The following is a 22,530-nucleotide window of genomic DNA, read 5'->3' on the forward strand; positions in this document are numbered from 1 at the left end:
ACTTGTTGGCTATCAATATCCTCAAAGGTGGAATTGTCATTTATGCATATTGCATCGGTGATATTCGCCATGATATCCTATAAAGAAAACTGCAACCAATTAGAATATATCAAAGCATATACAAAAAAAAATAATTATTTAGGACAGTGAATTATTTCACTAAATTGCTTAGAAAAAATTTGGGACCCATGAATTAATAACTTCATTCACGTTTAAGAAAAATATTTAAAGGAATCTATGCATTGAGATAACATTATGCATAATCTAATCTAATTTACATTATGGCTAGTTAATCTGTTGACTAAGTCAAATCTTAAATTTATATTGTTAATGTGAATTTTCTTATCATTATAAACAAGTGATATATGAAACTCATGATGAGAGTTAGGTGCTCCCTTAATGATTTCCATGACATTATTAGAAACTATATTTTGAGATTAGTCAATTACATTAGTTTACAACCAAACCCATATCACATAATTCATTATTTTATTGTATTTCCATTAGTTAGTCAAAATGATATGAACTTGGAATTGGTAGTAAAAAAAAAAAAACAGTACTCCAATGATATTCACCACATCCATTTCTAAAAAATCGCAACAAGCTTGGAATTAAAAAAAGAATCAATTGGGATGATATACATTAGAATAACATAATTCTTAAAGTTACAACCAATTAGAAACTTCAAAATAAATTAAGGAAATCATCATGCAATGTTTTCATTTGATTGTGCCAATCGATGAGGAACATTGCAATCTTCATCAACATTAATACAATTAAAATTACAAACATTCATTCATAGTGTAATTTATGAAGTCCTAGTTTGGCCTTCAACTGCTAAACAAGAGACCAGAGCATCGGCAATGTCTCTAAGGAGGGAGATCAGAACGGGCTTGTCTTTGAACGTGTTGCTCCAGAAGAGTTTCTCAAGGCTTCGACAGTGAGGGGGCCGAAGGCGAGATTGGATCTGGTAGCCACATCAACGGCGAGGACGGTGAGGGGGCTGAAGGCTTCGATGCAGGCACCACAGATGGAAGAGTTGTGGTCACAGAGGTGGCGGAGGACAATGAAGAGTCGGCTTGATAATAATAATAATAATAATAATAATAATAATAATAATAATAATATAATAATAATATATTATTATATTGGGATTAATTTGTAATATATTTTTTTAAAAAATAAAAGAAATAAACAACCATTCAAAAAGATTTTTAATAAGTCATTAATAAATAATAATAATAATAATAATAATAATAATAATAATAATAATAATAATAATAATAATATAATAATGGTGTATTGGGAAAATCGAAAGTAAATCATGCATTAGAATATTGAAACAAATAAAACAAAGCACTTTTTCTTTAGGGGGTATTTTATTAGCAGGGGTATAGAGATAAATAATAGTTTTTTTGATGACATAGGGACAATTTGGTGCATTATGAAAAAATGTTAAAAAAAAAACAAAAACAAAAACAAAAACATTGACCATAGAAGAAGATTACATCACCTTGATCAACAAGCTCCAAATAAAAAAAAAATTGGTCTATTGTTATACAAATACTATACAAGTCTTTAGTGGTGGATTTAGTCTATGAAAGTGATTGTAGAAACTTTTTTTTTTCATTTCATTTTTATTTGAAAATTGAAACTTTATCTCTCAATCGATCACACTAATCACTATAATTTTATTCCAATTTAGAGCTATTTAGATGTAATTATGTTTGTTTAGAATTTTATTTCACAATCTACTCATTATTATAGGATCATAGAGTAGTGAATTAAGAGAGACTTAAAAGACGTATAAAAGACTCACTTGTAATGACTTTTATTTGCACATGAGCCAGTTGTTTCATGTTGGTCATGATGATAATTTGCTCAATTTTAATGGTATATTTAAGATAGAGTATTGCATATGCATTAAGGGGGGAAATATCAAATTTTAAGTACTATACATTATAGTTGGTTTCATGCTATGAGATTCAATTAGTTGAACTTTAAGGAATATTCAGATAAAAAAAAAGTTATCATTATTTTTTTAATGATCGCCTTCATCATCAATATTATCTTATTTAAACTTTTTGCTAAATGAGATATTACATGGGTGATTGAGTGTTTATATATATATATTTTTGTCAAGATGAACAATTTGACAGCTAAGAAAGAGACGTACACAAGCCTTGACAGAGCAAGTGAAGGTGAGATCTATGCACACATTGGTGCTAGGATCGCTCGCACACAATCACTACTTACACTCTTAGAAATATGTTTTTATTTGTGATTTAAACTCTTATCACTTGTGAAGAATTCTAACAGATGATCAAATTGGGTGAGTAAAAAAAGACATGCAGGGTCTTTAGTGATGGGCATGGTTTATTGTCAAAATGTTTGGACTTTTTCTTTTCCTTTCTACTCATGCTAATCTCTTATTAGTAAATTTAACTACACAATTATTTTATCCCAATTTAGGCCTGCATTTGGCTATTCATCAATACAAAATCTCATTTAATAGTCCATTTGTTGCCATGGCAACAAAAGAAATCAAAGGAGACTTAGTTTACATCTGAAAGATTCACTTTTTACCCATAATAACTATTCATTATGACACCAAAAAATTTTATATTATTTTATGTGAAAATGTTAAATTAAAAAAGATGTTTTAAAAATGTTTAATGTGGTTTAAAAATTAAAAGAATCCATTCTAGAATCCCCTTGAAGCTATTTTGTATATTAGTTATAAATTATTTGAGCCATTTAATTCTTTAATATTTAGGATGTTTATCCACACTATATATATATATATATCTATAGTGGTTAATTTGTAATAATTTTTGTTATATAAACGGCCCAATTTAGAAAATACATTTAATGCACAAAAATCAATAATATTAGGTTTTAGTGGTTATTTGCAAAATTGGTAAATACAACATGCATTAGGATATTAACACAAATCAAATAAATGGTATTTTAGAAATTTAAAGGGTTTCAGGTAACTTTTTTTTTTTAACATCTATTAATTGGAAACTTTACCCAAGTCTTGTAGATCAACAATTTTGTGTTGAAGGGATACAAGGTGGGGAAAATGGTGTCCGAGGTCTCATTGACAATTACACCCATTTGAAAGGCATGCATACAAAAAAAATCCTTCTCATTTTTGTAACTTGTTCACTTGGACCAAGTAATATGGCTTAGATTATTTTGTCCAACAAATATTTTTGAATTTTTTGATTTTTAAAATTGAAAGCTAATTTTTTTAATTTCTTTTATTTGAAATGAAAAGCTGATCTCTCTCAAGTAACCATCCAATTACATCAAGTTCAATCCCTTTGGAGCTATTTGTATGTATTTATTTTTGTTTGAAATTTTATTTGGTAACCTATCCTTTTTTTTGGGACCAAGTGGTTGTGAGTTAAGAGAAACTTGGATTACTTAGGAGAGACATAACTGATCATAATATTATATGTCTATTCACCTTGGCCTTCATAAGTTGCCCATGATCAATTATCATGGGACCATGGGCCCAAAAACAACGAGTCAAGAAAGACAAGGATTATCTACAAAAGATGTATTTTTCAGGACTCGACTTTTAGGATGATATGTAATGACTTTGTTTTGCAAATTGAACAAGATGTTGTGTATTGATCACGATAATAAGTTGCTCAATTTCGTGAAAGCTATTTATTCTTGACTTCTAGGACCATATGCAATGACTTTACTTCGTAAATTGAACCAATTGTTACCTATTGATCAAAATAGTAAGAGACGAGTAATTTATGTGGTTTGATAAAACAATATGACCTACATCCACAGGAGAGCAATGCCAATTGCAATTTCTTTATTACATGCAAATTCCAATTACAAGAGAATTTCATCCAATTCATGTAACTCCAAAAGTAGGATATCAAATATAAATCTTTCACTTATAGAACAGACAGGATCCAAACAAAATACCAAGGAATTACTCCTTTGCCACACCAGAATAAACTCTTTTCAATCCAATAAGAAAAACTTCCACTTCTTCTTATTTTTTTTTAAAGTTAAAAATTTTGTATATATTTTTTTATAAAAATTTAAAATAATAATTTCCCACGGATCCACTCTTCTCAGCTGCTACACCAAATTGGCTGCACAGCCAAGGTATTAATAATTTTGACTCTGCATGAAGTGGTTTTAATATTTCTTTCCAAAATTTAATGTTTTATTATTTTTTTCCCAAATTTCCATTTAATTTTTTTAATTAAAAAAACATCTCTTCAATTATGTTCCCTCTCTCTTCCTATCTCTTCAATCATCATCCAAACTTTCCCCATTATTCTACTTTTGCCAGCAAAGTCCCAAAAACCATTAAAAAAATAGAATAAAAAAATATAAATATAAATATAATACTAGCAAAAATTCACAAAAAAATTCCAGAAAAAGGAAAAACACCACTAAAAAAAAAAAAATTAGAACTCTAACTCCCCTTTCATTTGAACCAAAAGCACAAAGAAGCTTAGCCCGATGCACACGATGGCTGTGAGAATCCCCTTTTTGATCAACACCATGAAAACAAACCCCATCCAACGTGATCCTCCACTCCATAGACTTACTTTCAGGAGATATCAGCTTCCTTCCCTGTTGAGTTGTGTGGAGCTTGATTATACTAAATACCTAGTTGTGTTATTTGGAAATTTTTGATGAGGTATTTTGAAAATTTCCACCTGACAATGGTTTTTTATCTCTTCTATATATATATTCCCCACATATATATATTCATCCTTATAAAAAGTGTTTTTTAAAGAAAAATAGTGAAATTAGCCTGCGGCCATGGACGTAGCCTTAGTTTTGGGTGAGCCACATAAATTTATGTGGTTTTTTTTTCTTGTGGTTTCTTTTATTCTTGCCTTTGTTTCTTAATTTCTAACATTCCCTTCGTTCTCCTACGGCGAACAAGGTCCACCTACGGAGACTCTCTTTGAGGAGGCAGCTTCAGCTTCTCCCAGTGTTGTTCCTTCTCACCCTCATTCCTCCCATCATCTTCCACTTCCATCTCCGCCAATTCAATCACATACGCTTTAGGTTTCCATCGTTATAATTCATACATGTTTTTGTTGATTTTGGTTGCCGAGAAATGAGTTTCTAGTGATTCAGAGGATCCAGTACATTGAAGCATGGCTTTGGAATGTACTCAAAGGGGATAACGACATTTGCAGCTCCAGAGCCACCGTTTCGGCTGCGACTACAATGGTGGGTGAGAACGATGATCGAAGGCTACATCAGATGACGTTCGAGGATCGGGACTACAAAAGAATATTCACAGGCGGAGAGGAGTCCTGCTTGGTACTGTCTGTCTCTGTTCAGAACTGGATCAAGAGGGGATACTAGGTCGTGAATGTTCAGTGCCGAGCAGCTATTGTTCGACATTGTTTGCATCCGGACGGACATGGAGTATGATGTCTTTTCATGGAATCACTGACACCAAAGTAGATCAAGCTCATCAGGTTGGTTTCAATGGAATTCCTTGTAAATTTGAAATCCTTTGTTCTTATTTCTGAATTTTTTTTATGGTTTTTTCTCAGGTATTTTACGTTCATCACAAGGATGGAACTCTGATCAACTCAGAGGCTGAGTGGCAACGTGTGATTCAGTGCTTACAAGCTGCTATTGAGCGAAGAGCATCCAAGGTAATGCATAAAATGATTCATTACCTTTCTACTTTCCTGCAATTTTAGCTATAATTTATGACAATTTGATGAACTACATCATTCATCTGATCACTCATTCAATTCAGTTCAAATCTTCAAACTTCACCCAAATTTGATTGTAATTTTGCCTTTCGATGTTGCATAGCAGATAGAATTTTCCTCCAAAATGCAATTTTTCATGACCTTTTATGATAGAATAAATCTTGAACTTGCTTTGTATGAGAACAAAACCAGCATCTAGTTTCAACATACTGAATTTAGTGAATTTTTGCTAAGAGCTTTCCTAATCTACTGCAAGGTTTGCTCGCCGATGTAACACGCACATTCTGTGAAAATGGTCTTTCTGTGACAAGAGCATAGGTTTCAACTCGAGATAATATAATAGTGAATGTGTTCTATGTCACAGGCCCCACCAGCCACCCGGTCGATCTTAAGACCATTGTTGGCATACAATAGAGAATCAGAGCTGGAATACTCACAGTCAAGGAAAAACCACGAGAACGGGTCTGCATTAAGAGACCCAACCGCGAAGAGGTTGCTGGAGTTGGGCTTTTCTATTTAGGCAGCTTAGTTAAGAGGAATCTATTCAACTTGGGTAGAATGTTTCAATTGATTGTCATATCAAAGGTCTGTGTAGCATGTTTTTCCCCCCTTTTTTTTATTTTAATTTGTTTGTCATTTATGTTAGTAATTTTCAAAAATTGCATGTGAAGGTGACAATTATTGCAAATGTTTAGAGTGGCGGAAGTAATGAAACCATAAAAGGCCTGTTGGAAATACTAAAAGCTTTTCAAGATACTGGATTTGATTTTCCGAAACAGGTTTTAATCTCAGTTTTTTTTTTAAATTGATTGATTTGTAGGTAGAAGATGAGGAGGTCTATTAAAGTTCCAGCTATAAGTAACAGCCTTGCTGATTTTTCTCTTGATTAGTATTCATGAAGGAAGTATGGATAGAAGCCAATCAAAGGTTCTCCCAATCCAAGATATTTATTATTAGTAAATTACACAATTTTAATGATTTTCATTGTTTGGAACTAGGCAACAGCTTCTGAAGGATTCCTTCAAAGGCAAAATGGCCAACAAGGGAGTCAACCCATACGAGGTTGTTGCTTATGATGCAGCTGTGAAAGGAAGCATTCTTAGTGGATAAAGTGGTAAAGAGACCAAAGGTAAAAAGATCAGTCTACACACCAGAAGCTTGATAACCTTGAACTCTTCTAATATGTCAATATTTTATAGACAGATATCCTCCTGTTGGATGTCGTGTCCCTTACTCTTGGAATTGAAACTTTTAGTAGAACGATAACCAAGTTGGTTCCGAGGAACATTTTCATCCCAACCAAGAAGACCCAAGTCTTTGTTATGATTATTCCCTCGAATGCCAACTAGGATACTTGTATTAGGGCATTTCATTTGTATTATACATTCTTATTCTTATTAAATAGACATTTATTTTGATGTTTATATAAATCTTGTGATGGCATTATAATTAGTTTTGAATATCATAGTCCATCATGTATTAAGTTAAACCTTCTACTCTTTATGGGATAAAGAGGAGAGCACTAGAAGGGTTTGATACTTATACACTTAAATAGTTCGCAAATCAGAGAAACTTAAATTGGGCCTTAAAGGTTCGTAAGGATTTGTATGAAATATACTTTGACAAAGAGTGCTAGTTGAACACGATGGAATAGTGGGAGCATATGTCATAAATGCATCATTGGGAATTGGTGTATTCAAACATGACTCGCAACAATCCAATCACATGGGTTTTACTCTTTGAAAATCAATGAGTGGGATTGTTGGTTATGATCATATGAGTGGACCTTAGACCTGAGGTATCATGATCACAATATACTTGTGACGTCTAGTCTATTACTAGAGTTGTTAGGCTCAGTTTACCTTTTGGGAAGGCCGACCTCGAAGTGCGACTATGTCGGACAAGTAGCAGTTGTGAATGATCACCAAGGAGGAATTCATTCTCTCGGAAGTAAACGATTCAGTATCCTATGTGATTATAAGTATGTGAGATTATAAGATCTTGGCCAAGGCAGTCAAACTAATAGTGTCGGACACGAAGGGTAGTTTGGTAATCTCACCCCACTATAGTTATTTGCATATGATCGAGTTCAATGAGTTTGACAATTACCATGGCTCTCACTCGGTTGGGATACAAGAACGAAAGGTATATACACATATGGTAATCATAATCGAAAAGGTTCGTAATGATATACTTATTCGTGTTCAATTGGGTTACGACATGGGGCCACGGGCTGGCTAGGTGTCATCCACATCCTTTGGTATCCTCCCATTGCCAATCGGAGTGAACCTAGGGAGTCACGCTTAAAGGGATAAAGAATCAGTCTCATTTTGAGTACATGGGTAAAATTGTTAATTTACAATTTTACTTCATGGGATGAGTGAAATTGTAAATTGGTCTAGGGTTTTTGTCTTAAGTTTAAATTTTGATTTAAATTCGATGGAGTTGAATAGATAATCAAAATTATGAGGACGGAAAGATAAAAGTGGTTTTAGTTAGATTAGGACTCATATTTGTAATAGAAATTCTATGGTAATGTTTATCATATTATGAAGGTTCATATTTTGAATAGGAATTCATAATTTAATGATGTTTATCATATTATGAAGGTTCATATTTCAAATAGAACTTATAATTGAATAATGTTTATCATGTTTTATGAAGTTTCTATAAATATGACTCCTCTCCAACTATAGACTCAACTCAATTAATTCTCTAGTGAGAAAATCCCCAAGCTCTCTCTTCCTCTCTAACCCTAGCCTCTATTTAGAGAAGAAGAGGAATTGTCTCTTAATTCTGGCATGTGATCTAGAGGCATGAGACTTCTGTTCGGTGCTAGGAGATTTACGACAATCCGAGAGATAAATTTGGTGCTTCAAAGAAAAGAGAAACATTAAGAGGTAATTTTCTAGGCTTTTTAATTAAATTACGGTTTTCATTAAAACAATTAGAATATATCGCAAATATATTATTGCTTCCGCATGCCCTTTGATTATTATTTGATTTTCGCGATATTACCTAACAGTATTCACCACTAATAGGATCAACAGACCACCGTTTCCATTCAGGTATACATCCCCACATTATTCTCACTGAAACCTGAATGCAGTTATGTTGAGACTCAAGCTAATGATCATCACTTACTCTTCAAGTTTTTGAAGGCGAAAGAAGTCTCACAAAGGATTGCAGAATGCTCGACAAGTATGATCTTTCTGGAATTCCTCCAGCACCAAGGTTTGCCTCCATTACTTAATGCTATTGAGTTATTCTTTGATTTCTGTGGTACCTGCCCATAAATGAAGTAACATAAGCTCCTATTGATAGTTAATTATGTAGAAGTCTTCATTGTTACAATCGATGGGAAAATAATGCAGGCTAAAATGAGGTTAACTGTAATTTTCAATGTTTAACATTGAAGAATCAACTTTTGTAATATCTATGAAGTATATAAGGTGGAGTTGCACTTTTTTTCATGAACTGTACCCCAAAAAACATTTCATGTCTCTTTTAACTCGATGTGGGCATGTCTCTTAGCTGCCTACAGCTCAGTTTGTCACACACACACTTGATGTGGGACTGATAAATGTGTTTTGTAAGCTTGATTTCTATGCTATTGCATTTTGGGAAGTTGTTAGAGTAAAGAATATGTATTGCATGCCCCTAAACTATTTTGGGATAATATCTTTACATTTAAAATTGAAATTTACATCATTGTAAGTGGAAATCATTGCCACATACATAGGCAATTTGTTTACTTCTCAGTTTCTTTAAATTGTTTAGCCTTCAGTGACATTTAATTTCATAGTATGAGATGTTATTATCCATTGTGCTTTGCTTTGTTTATGTTATTGTCAGTTTATACTTCAGGCCTGCAAAACCTGAACTAATAATTATAAACCTGCATATAGGTCCTTAAATACCAAGGAAAGTAGGTTAGAAGCATTGTTGTAAATAGGAGGGATGTAAAGTATAGATTGGAAGGCAAAGATTTCTATGTAAACTATTCTTCATCTATGGGCATTAGTTTATCTAATTTTGCGAAGACAATCATTTGTTTATTAATTTATGCCACTGTTTAGTAAAGAGTCATTTGTATTTAACTAAATGAGTACCGGCTTTCTATTGGTAAACATCTCATAGAAAAAATGTAAATACAAAAATTCTAAAGGAGACCATCTATTTGTAATGTTTATATATATATATATATATACATTATTACATTTGCATCACAATTAGTCCTAACCCTTTTCTTCTATGAATGCAGTTATTCAAAATCACTGAAGAGGTAGTGATAGATGCAACCAAACAAAGGAAACATAGCATGGTTAATTAACCATTCTGCAAGTCATAACATTCTGACAGCCTTTAGTTTCTGTTTACCTAACGATTATTGAATAACATGAATATTGATTACATTTTTTGTCCACCTTGCTTAATTTTATCTTTCCTAATACAGTCCGTTCCAAATTTCGATGCAAGAATCTTGGATTTATCAATAGCACACATTGACATTGTTTTGAAACTTTCAGACTAAGAAAAAAAATGTGAAAGGGTGTAGAGCATATGAAAGTATGAACAATATTTGAGAAGCGAAAAAGTGTTTCAATTTAAGTTGATTAAGAAATCTCCAATTTCTCTCTCAATGTCTAGCTGGGTCTAGCTGTGTGAAATTATTGGGTCTATGTCTAGCTATGTGAAATGAAGAGATCTTTGCTTGGATTTTATATTCCTTTGCTGCCAAAAGATCCGGATCAGCATTTACATATCTTGTAAAGACATACTCATGGTTTTTTATTTTTTGTGTAGGCCGTCTTACATGGTGGTATGACCAACCACAATTGTTGACCCTTTTATGCTAAAATCCTACATATATGTGAGCAATCTTGACTTTCACAATCTGTAACTCTGATTTTTAGTGATTTATCTTTGATATTTCACAACCTTATACAAGAAACAAAGTAAAAACAAAATAATACTTCATCTCTTATAAAAGTATGTCATTGCATAAACGTTTTACAACAACATTAATATTTTGTTTTGTCTTAAGCTTGGTGGATTGCGTCAATTCCTCATTAAGGAAACTGGTTAGTTCTTCACTTTTTTTTTTATTTGATAATGTTAATAAATAAAATTATTGAATTTGAAAATATTTATTTTATTATCTTATTTTAAAGTTTAAAGCAGTGATAATCGAATGATGTTAACAATAACTAACAAAGAGGCTCATGCTTTGATCAACAGTCTACAATGGTTTTGTTTACCTATAATTTTTATTTGTTTTACTTTGCTTTATTTTACAAATTTTATGGGTATGTAAAAAAATTATAGGAAATAATTTTTAAAAATTAAATTTTAATAATATTTATTAATATATTTTTTATAATACGCAACACTTTGGATTCATCTCAAATAGAAATGGATTTTAAATAAATTGATTAATTTAACTACTTTTACTTTGCTTACTAATAAGTAATATCAAAACCAATCAATTTGGGAAGAGTCGCACAAATATTATAATAAATAACATATGCCAACCTAAGATTCTCATATCAAATGACTGTCCTCTTTAAAACTATTCAAACTAAAGGCAATAAAATTGTTTCCATAGTTTTTATATTTTTATATCTTTTAGAAACAACAATGTTTTGAAAAGAAAATTACTAATTGTCTTTGTATTCAGAAAAAAATTAATTAAATTTTTTTCTGATGAGTGAAAAGAATAAATACAAATAATACATCGGGAACATCAGTTTATACTAATAATGTATAATAAAAGTTATATATAAAATGTTATACTATATAATGAATAAGTTGTGGATAATAACCTTTTCAACATTACAAATAATTCATTGTAAATAAATTCTAAACACCTATAATTTTTTAATACTATTTTAAAATCTTTACTTTTATTATATATATATTTAAATTTTTTTGTTCGGAATGGATAAGGGCCATTACAATATAATTAAAGTAATTTCACAAGCATCACCAAGCATTCAAACTTAAAGACGGTTTATCAAACACCCTTGATTTAGAAAACCTTCTTTCAATAAACAAACATGTCAAATTGTTCAATCCCCAACATAACAGCCCCTAACTCCAACAATTCATGACTTAAAAAAAGGTAAAAGAACAAAGCGTTTTCAAATAATAAAATACAAAAGAACATAGCCCTTGCCATTCCCTCCAAGACTTTAAGTTCTCTTCAAAAGAACGAGTTTTTTTCCTTGTCTATTCAAGCCATCTTTTTCACCATCTAGAGAAGGGATTTGCTTTTCTTATTTAATTTTCACTGTTGCATTCCCTTCACTTTAAATTTAAGTGGTTAAAAAATTGTATAAATAAAAAAATAAACATTTATTTATTAATGCTCTAAATGCAAGGTCGCATTAATTAAATAAAAATAAGAAATCAATATATGACAGAAGATCTTTTTGATTGATACCCTTCTATTATTTTTTTTAATTAAAAAATTTCGTTATCAGGAACTCCTTATTTTCCATTTCCATATGTAAAAAAATCTTAGTTAAATTCAAAATATCTAATTCATTTAAATGAATAACAACTAAGAACTACAAATATATCTACATAAATAAATACTTGATAAAAGTTGACAAATCACCAATTTATTTAAAAAGAAAAGCATAACATAATACAAGAACAAGGGAAAAACCCAAAAGAGAATAACAACACCAAAACAAATTGAGCGCAATCACATGGGGCAAACACTCCACAACACCCACACAAAGTAAAGGGGAAAAAAATAAAAGGAAAACTGAGCCAGGAAAGTCCACCATCTAGTAGCAAAGCCTAGGAAATCGTGAGATTACCCAAGTTTCTGCATAAAAACTTCTGAGAATCATTGATTCATGTTCCTATTTGCATGGAACCAAGCAAGAACCATATGAATAATATTTTTTATAATAAAAAGATGCAAGGATGCATAAAATTAAAAACTGTTTTTCCATACATATATATATATATATATATAAAAGTGAATAAACTACTTTAATTAAAAAAGAACAAGTACAAAAACGACCACAAAGCAAGCAGGAACAACTACCACTAGATGTGGTAATCATGCATCAGGCACCAAAAAACAAAAGTACAGAGAATAAAAGAACTGGGTGAGGAGAAAAAACCATCCTCAAGGCCACCAAAGAGTCCTAGCCCGAGCTCTGATCATGAACCTCCTCTAGCAGCAAAGACACACCAACCTCCTCCACCCGAATGCCTAAGAACTCTAGACTTCTTCTGATAGTAGAGATATCATCTTCACACTTTTCTCTAGGCCTTGCAACAACTGAAGAGAACCAAGATAAGATCATTCAATCAATTTTCAAGATAATGCAATGCATAGGAAAAATATTGGCATTAAAAATGTAATCATTTATGGCAAGCCAAATATTCAAAAACAATAGCTTTTACAGCCAGGTCCCCAAAAACCCTCTTGGTGGGATGCCAACAAAACCTCCATTGCCCCCAAAGTTGATGCATAGAAAAAGGTGGATCAGGAAGCTGGAAAAGCCTGATAAAGTAATTCCACACATTATTGGCAAAAGGGCAGTGAAAGAAACGATGATCGACAGATTCACTTCCAGTATGGCAAATAACACAAGTTGCGGTCGGCAACCTATTGCATCTCCTGTAAGGCAGTTGAAGAGGCTGATTTTCTTTGGGCACCAGTTGCGCCAAAAGAACTTCGCAACTAGGCATCTCAGACCCCCATTGATTAGAAAATTATAAAAGGATTTGACTGAGAAGACCCTATTCCCAGTAAGCCTCCACCACTTTATATCACCTTTCGCCCCAACCGACACCCATAGACACTCCTTGATTTGCAAAGCAATCTCATTATCCGAAAAAAGAGGCCTATTACAGATATGGAGAAGCTCATGAATAGTGTCATTGGGTTAAAGGTTGCCTCTAAATTCATCTGGCCACAGATACATGGGCACCCTTCCATCAAGCCAACAATCTTTTCAAAAAAGTGTTTCCTTTCCTATCTTAATTTTGTGAAAGATGTAACCCCTAAGGGCTGACAGGTAACTTAAAACCCTTTTCCAAAAAAAGGAGATCCTACCAGACAGAGTTGGGCCCATCCTCCAACAGGTCAAACCATAGTTGAACTGCGCCATCTTCGCCCCACACTAAGACGGGTCAGTCATAAACTTCCACCAACACTTCCCTAACAACAGCTGGTTGAAGGTAGCGTGATCAAGAATGCCCCACCCCCCTGGCCACGTTAGTGACAAAGATTCTTCCAACCTACCAAATGACAACCAGGGTGGTTAATATTTGGACCTAACCACAAGAAGTCCCTTCGGATTCTTTTAATCTCTTTTATGACCCACCAAGGCAGTCGAAAGATGGGCATCCGGTATGTTGATATCGCTGATAGAACAGAGTTCACCAAAGTTAGGCATCCACCTAAAGATAGGTGTTACACTTTCCATGCGAAAGAGCCTCCTTCTCACCTTGAGGATAAGCCCCTCCCAATCTTATGAGGCCTCCCACCAGAAATTGGAATACCCAAGTAATTAACTGGAAAGAGTCCTATAGTGCAATTTAACGTGTCAGTAGCGGCCTTATCAGTTAACTCCCACATTCTACTCGAGTAAAGGCACATTTTTGAAAGGTTAGTTTCTAGCCCAGTCAAGCGTTCAAACAAATATAAGATTAGTTTGATGATTCTGAGGTCCTCCAGCTCGCCCGTTGTCAAAATCAGAAGATCATTCGCTTAGTGAAGGTTACATTTACTTCCAAACATCCCTAGAGGTACTTCAATCAAGTTCTTAGAATTGAGAGCATGGGTAAACATCGAACTCAGGACATCCGTAACTTGAACAAACAGTAATTAACTTATATTAATATATAACCATACATTTACAATATATAAATTCTATTTATTATATACTTTACTTATTAAAGAAAAATAGATAGAACAAACCACTTAAACTTAAATAGCACCAGCTGTTTTTAAGATGGGAATATGCTCGTAATAGATATTAATAGCTATAACTTATTCAAACCACCAACCAATCTCCCCCAATGTATACCACTGGAAATAATTGTTCAACCAAAGCCTTATTATCTCCACTAAGAAGCTTTTCAATTTTATCCATTGATGTCATCTTTGCCTCAAACTCTTTACTAACTTTACACGTCGTTGGATAAGCTTTCAATCCTTCCAACAATATTTGACTAACATAACTCATATAACAACCTTTTGTACTTACAATCACCACCATACTACAATGATTGTTCTTAGGCCTTCCTCTTCCATTGCTACCATCAATTCCAAATATTGACATAAATAAATCAGTCAAGAGTATTTCTGCATAACAAATATGACAAATATCAAGCAAATTACGCTCATCAATACCTAAACATTATTATTTTTTCAACAATACATTATAAAAAAATTATATATATATATATATATATGTTAACTTGATTAGAAATTTTAAGCATATTTATAAAAAAATAATTAAATTATCAAATGATAATTATGAGGATGTTTATTGCTAATATATATATATATATATATTATATACATATCACAAATGAAACACTATCATCCAAATAGAAGTAAATAATATATGAGAACACTTATTAACATTGAAAGAAATGTGGAGAAAAAAAAAATCACACTTATTACAAGAAAAGAAAACATACATCAGAATAATATCAACTTGGAAATATTAATGAAAAAAAAACATATTAACCATATTAATTAGGGAATATAAAGGACAGCTAAAATATTTAAAATAGACATGGACAGTGGCGGAACCAGAACTTACCGGTAGGGGGGGCTAAAGCTAGAGTGTAAAAAAATTATCAAATAAAATAATTATCTACAGTAAAAATAGTTCAATAATATTACTACAATTTGAATATACATATAGTAAAAAAAAACATTAACTATAATTTGAACTGCTATCGTTGTCATGGTGTATCTGACTAAAAAAAAATAACTATATTTAACTAGACAACTAAACAATCATTCATTTACTCTAACATGTATATTATTATATTAGAACAACTAATTTATACTTGCCATGCCACATTATCAACTTAATTTTTTAAAATTAATAAATTGTTTTTATAAATTTTATTAATATTATTCAGAAACTTTTATTGAAAATTTGAAATTTGAATGCCACATTATCAACTTAATTTTTGTCTTAAATTTTTATAAAATTTAAAAATTTTTAGTAACTTTTTTTGAAAATAAGAAAAACTTGTTAATCGAGTAAAAAGTATAAAAAAACTTAACACTTCAACACATTATCAATTTAATTTCTTTAAAAATCATTAAATTATTTTTTTATAAATTTTTATTAATATTATTCATAAATTTTTTTATTAAAAAAATTTCAATGCCTCATTATCAATTTAATTATTTCTTTAAATTTATTAAAAATTTTTAGCAACTTTTTTTGAAAAATATAAAAAAACTTATTTTTTTAGTTAGTAAAAAGTATCAAAAAAACCTAACATTGCAACCCATTATCAACTTAATTTTTTTAATTATTAATTTTATTAATATTATTTATAAATTTTCATTGAGTGAAAATTTATAAATAATATTAATAAATGAAATTTCAATGTCTCATTATCAATTTAATTTTTTTGTTAAATTTTTTTAAAATTTTAAATTTCAGCAATTTTTTGAAAATAAAAAAACTTGTTTTTAATGAAAGTATAAAAACTCAACATTGCAACCCATGGGATTTGAACCTAATGGGCTCTAATCACCAAACTCCCACCAACCACTCAAGCACATTGACATCATATGACAATTAGGTACAAACAAAATATTATATAACAATATTATATAAATAAAAACCCCAACTTCATGGCTGCCAGAAAGCAACCTTACCGGAGCCGAGGGGGGGGCTGAAGCCCCCGCTCGCCCCCCCTTGGTTCCGCCACTGGACATGGATGAGGCCAAATCCTCTCTATGGTTTGTCATGGAGACAAGAACCCCTCTTTCTTTTTTGAAGAAAAATTATTAAATCAATTAATTATGTTCTTTGAGAGGATTTATTAAGATAATTTTATTTGGTTTTTAGATAATCCAGTAATACAAATATATAGAAATAGTGATTATAAAAATCTTCAATATATTCAAAATTTCACAATTTCATTTCTCGCTTAAAAGGATGTTAACAAAAAATGGAAATATTTCTTATAATTCATAAGCTTTTGGAAATAAATATATGAAAAATACCATAATTAGCAAGAATACTTAAAAAAAACTTAAAACAATTCGAAAAAAATTACCACTAAAATATGGTTGGTATTTAATATTTAATTATTATGTTTCAGAAGATTTATTGAAATAATATTTTCTCCCATAAGTTTGTCTTAAAAATACAAAAACAATAAGAAAAAAACTTTCATATATATTTTAAAATTTGACAATATATTTCCCATATTGAAAATGATTTAAAAATTTTATATTATCAATGTCAATACACCTTTTTGATATATTGAACCCGTAGAGTTAGCTTGGATCTTTACACTAGTTAAGTTTATTTTGAATATTTGGACCATTAACTCTTGAATATGTTTTAATCTAAAATTTGTCAAGGAAATTAAGGATGTTTTGATTAGCTAGTTGCATTTATTTTTTACTACTCAAGTTATTTTTTTAGGGAAAATTACTATTTACCCTCTACAAATTTCAAAACTTCCCAAACAACCCCTGCAAGTTATGAATACACCGGATAACCCTTCCTTTATCATTTCACTTTCTTTTTACCCATTGTAGGTCACTTGGATTGGGTCCATGTTCTGAAACTCCATTATTGCCCTTAAAAATAGTGGGAAAAAACCGCCAATCACATTATGTCTAACATTTTTTACATTTCTTTTTTTTTTTCTGAAACAAACTTTGGAAGACTTTTATCCCTGTCATGTCCCTGTTAATGTTTAAAATTATACAGTTTTTTGTTTAAACATAAATGTTTCCATTTAAATTTATCAAGTTTCTGTTTAAAATGTTATGTTTCTGTTTAAATTTATCCAGTTATGTTTAAACAGAAATGATTTTAGTACGTATTCGGATTCTACGAGCATATCAGTTCCACCTCAGGGCCATCCTGACGGTGTAGTACGCCTTCCTTCCTCGTTAGATCAGTTTAAATTTTTGTCATTGCATGTCGGACAACGTTTTGTAGGCGCTAACTATTTAAAAAACTCACTTCGCTACCATGAGTGCAGACATAATCGTAGATCTTGCAAAGAAAACTGTCACCCACTAAGTAAAGAGGACAGCTTATATTCGTTACATATGTTTGCCTCAGACTATCGCATATTATTGTACATTTTGCTCGTTATATATGAAAATTGTTTCCATAAATAAACGCAAATTTAAAATGAAACAATGATATTTAAACAGAAACATAGTTTTACAAGTTAATTATTGATTAATTATCCCAATTTTCCGCTTAAAACGTATGTTTTTTCTCAGCTATTCTTGTCATGTCCCTGTTTCTGTTTAAAATTATATAGTTTTTTGTTTAAACAGAAATGTTTCCATTTAAATTTATCAATTTTCCGTTTAAAATTTTATGTTTCTGTTTAAATTTATCCAGTTTCTGTTTAAAGATAAATGATTTTAGTAGGTATTCGGATTCTATTAGTGTATTCCTTCCACCTCAGGGCCATCCTGACGATTTAGTAGGCCTTCCTCGTTAGATCAGTTTGAAGTTTTGTCATTGCATGTCAGACAACATTTTGTAAGCACTAACCATTTAAAAAACTCACTTCACTACCACGAGTGCGGACACAATTGTAGATCTTGCGAAGAAACTATCGTCAACTAAGCATAGAGTACAACTTATATTCGTTATATATGTTTGTCACAAACTATCGCATATTATTGTACATTTTGCTCGATATTTATGAAAATTGTTTCCGTAAATAAATGCAAATTTAAAATAATGATGATATTTAAACAGAAACATTGATATTTAAACATAAACACTAAAACTTAAACAGAAAAATTGAAACTTAAACAGAACAATTGATAGTTACAAAGAAACAACAATATTTACATTCAAAATTAAACCTGGCCATCTTAGACAAATGTGGATCGAGTTGCACATCACAATGAGATTGCAAAACAATCGAAAAATCTTCTTCAACACAACATTATCGCTTTTGATTGTGTACACAGACCAAAATGGAAAACAAACAAAACCCTAGCCGAAAAATCTCCCTACAAACTACAAAATCATCTAATAATCACACCATAAAACCAAAAAATTTCGTTTTCTAATTGAATACTTTACAAATCAAATCAGAAAGGAACCCATCGAATATTAAAACAAAAGGAAACTGCACAACATCTTCAACGGTGTCCACCTCGCCTCAATACCTTGGAGCGCAAACTAATGAAATGCCGAAGAGTTAAACGGGAGTTCTCCTTCGAGGCAGTGGTCCAATCCTACAGAAGATATCCAGGCAACAACAACTTTGAAAAAGAAAAAGCTGAAGAGATGAAAAGAGAAAAAGGAAACTAGCGCCAATAATGGTGTTATCTGGGGATTAACCAAGAAAAAAAACAGCTTTTTTTTAAAGAGGAAAAATTATTGCAGCAAAGGGCGTTATGGTCAAACCATGTCTCACTTGCCACAACTCCCATGTAAGGGATAATTTGTACATATTTTCAAATTCATTACATGCTTGGGGGGTTTCAAATTCATTATTTTCAAAATGAGGGGTTTTTTTATGGATAATCAAATTTAAAGGGACAATTTGTACATATTGCAAACTTAGAGGGTGTTTTTTGCAATTTCCACATTTTTTTATGATATCCTTTTTTTTATATAGGTTCATGTTGCCATTATTTTTTCAATGATTATATCATGCTCTCAGTTTCATTTGAAATATGATATAAATTCCCTATGTTGATTTCAAAGTTTTTGACAGAAATTGGAAGTTATGTCCACTTTGAAAGTTTATGGTTGTTTCTCTTCCTGCAATTATTGATGATTTCAAATGGATTTATTTGCAACATATGTAAATATTATTTCCATTTAAAATAATTTCTTAGTTTGTGTTGATTAGTTAACAATTTAAAATTTTCTCAATCTATTGTTGTTCGTATTGTTCAAAAAAGGAAAAAGGAAAAACATCAGCTTGGTGAATGAGTACATTGCCAAATAAATTGTTTTTTTTAATATTCCCTAATATTTTTAATTAATAAATATAAATACCAACAAAATAAATGGGTTTATTTCAAATAAATAAATAAATAAATGGGTCAAGAGAAAGAAGAGGAAAAAAGTCCGTCATTCTACAAAAGAAGAGAACATAGTAAGAGCTGGATTAAATGACAATAATACTATTTTCAAAGTTGTAATATAAAATTTAACATTTGTTTTTTTAAATAATGGCTGGTGTAATCCCTAGTCCATGGGATCACAGCTCCCTCCCTGGCATCATCTTCACCACCTACCCTTCCCAACTCCTTGCCATCTTTAGCCCCAGCGGTGGCGGCAAGTCCACTCTCCTTGACATCGTCTCCACCCGCACCTCCCCTACATCCGGCCATCTCTTTCTCAACTCCACCCCACTCTATTACGCCGGAATATCCTGCCATAGAACATTCTCGGTGGTCAAATCGGACAAGACGCCCAGCAAGATGGATGAATGACAGCTTTTTTATAACTAAAGAAGCAAGAGGAGGAAATTAAGGAGTGTCGGTGCTCATATCAAGGAGAATAGTGATATCCCTTAAATCATGCATGGAATATCTTAAATCATGCATGCATACAAGAGGAGTGATGTACGTGGCTATATAATGAGCTTTATTATAATATGAAAAGGCATGGAAGAATTTGACTGAACTTCTCTCATTTCTCTCTCTCTCTCTCTCTCTCTTCCTCTATCCTATATTCTCTCTCTTTTTCGGAGCTAGCGATCGCTCAAAGGATTGCCATTCTATCAACTGGTGCTTTCATTTTTGAACCATGGTGAATGACAACTCTAGCAACATACAAATCCATGACGCCACAGGCCAAGACATCAACCCGTGGGAGGCACCTATCAATGCTCTCCAACAACGTCTGGACCAATATACCTTATATTCATACCAGAGTACGCAGGCCATCCAACGAACCCTTCAGCAGTTATCACAAACCGTGGAAAGCTTTAAGCTCATGTCCGCCCCATCTATGACAACCTCAAACGTCCTTGGGCCATTACCGGCACCACCATCACAAACTACGCAAGTCGGCGCTTCAGCGGAAAACCCTCGATGTAGCCCATATGCAAATTCCAAGAATCAAACTAGATCCTCCAAAGTTTACCAGATCTAACCCCAATGGGTGGCTCTTCCAAGTGCAAGAACAACGACTTTGATTGGTTTCCTTCATGGTTGACGGCGAGGCTTTTGAGTGGTTTCGCTGGATGAAAAATAACATTTTATTGCACTCATGGACAGAATTCATCGAGCAGGTCAAGCTTCATTTCGATCCATTGTACTTTGAAGATTTCACTTGACAACTATAAAAAAATACACCAGGTGACAACCGTGGCCTCCTATCAAGCTGACTATGAAAAATTAATGAACAAGGTGACCGACATTCCCGAATCTGTGCTTATCTCCATGTTCGTCGAAGGTCTGAAACCTTGGTTGCGCAGAGAGGTTCGAATGTCCAAACCCTTAACACTGGCAGATGCTTTTGCATTAACTCGTGAATCTGAAGCCAAATATGTAGAAATGCAATAGGAGTTTCATAGTTCTTCTCGCCAACCTCCAAAATGGCAGCCACGTCATGGTCTTTCCATTCATAACTCACAACCACCCATATACACTACAACCAACCCACCCAAACCAATGGCACACAACCCACCAATCCAGCAATAACCCAAATATTTCCAACCATCATTACCCAAATATTTCCAACTCAATACTATGGCGGGGCCGGGAAATCATCGCTCTCTCCGTTTATGGGGCACCCTTGGACATTCGGTGTAGGTATTAATCTATGGAGGTAGTACTCACAACTTCATCAAACCAGCACTAGTAGAAAAGTTACAGCTACTAACCACTCCAGTGCAACCATTTCGGGTATACATCGGTAATGGAGATTCCTTGGTATGCCACCAATGTTGCCATAATACACCTTTGGAACTTCGGACACAAATTCTCAATAGATCTCTATGTGCTACCTATTCATGGGCCAGATATTGTGCTTGGAGTGCAATAGCTTCAAGTACTTGGCAAAGTCGCTCATGACTATGACAATCTGAACATGGAATTTTGCTGGAATGGACAAAAAATTTTCTTGGAGGGTGATCACTCTATATAAGCTAGAAAAATCTCCTTCAATCATCTATGCGCCTTATTTCAAGCTCAAAAGGTGTATGATTGTTATGAACTGTTCCAGCTTTCGGAAGACCCACCTACTACAAAGTCAGAATCGCACTTTCCTGAAGATATTCCACATCAAATATTGGAGGTACTACACCAGAAAGAGCAAGTCTTTCATTCACCAAAAGGACTCACACCTCGGCGATTGTTTGATCACAGGATCCATCTCACACCTAGAACTAAACCATTTAACGTCCGGCCTTACCGGTATCCCCATTTTCAGAAGGCAGTAATCGAGAAGATGGTCCTTGAAATGTTAGAACAAGGAATCATACAACCGACCAATAGCCCGTTTTCTTCTCAAGTGCTTCTAGTCAACAAAAAAGATGGCTCATATCACTTTTGTGTTGATTATTGGGCATTAAACAAAGTCACAATCCTTGACCATTTTCCCATTCCAACAGCTGA

At 32.5% G+C, this 22,530-nt stretch overlaps 1 pseudogene; it reads left to right on the plus strand.

The window, feature by feature from the left end:
* The first annotated feature begins 5,226 nt into the window (after window positions 1-5,226).
* Window positions 5,227-6,839, plus strand: LOC120255237 (annotated as a pseudogene).
* Window positions 6,840-22,530: the final 15,691 nt, after the last annotated feature.

This window comes from Dioscorea cayenensis, chromosome 1, assembly GCF_009730915.1.
Source record: "Dioscorea cayenensis subsp. rotundata cultivar TDr96_F1 chromosome 1, TDr96_F1_v2_PseudoChromosome.rev07_lg8_w22 25.fasta, whole genome shotgun sequence".
NCBI classification, from domain to species: domain Eukaryota; kingdom Viridiplantae; phylum Streptophyta; class Magnoliopsida; order Dioscoreales; family Dioscoreaceae; genus Dioscorea; species Dioscorea cayenensis.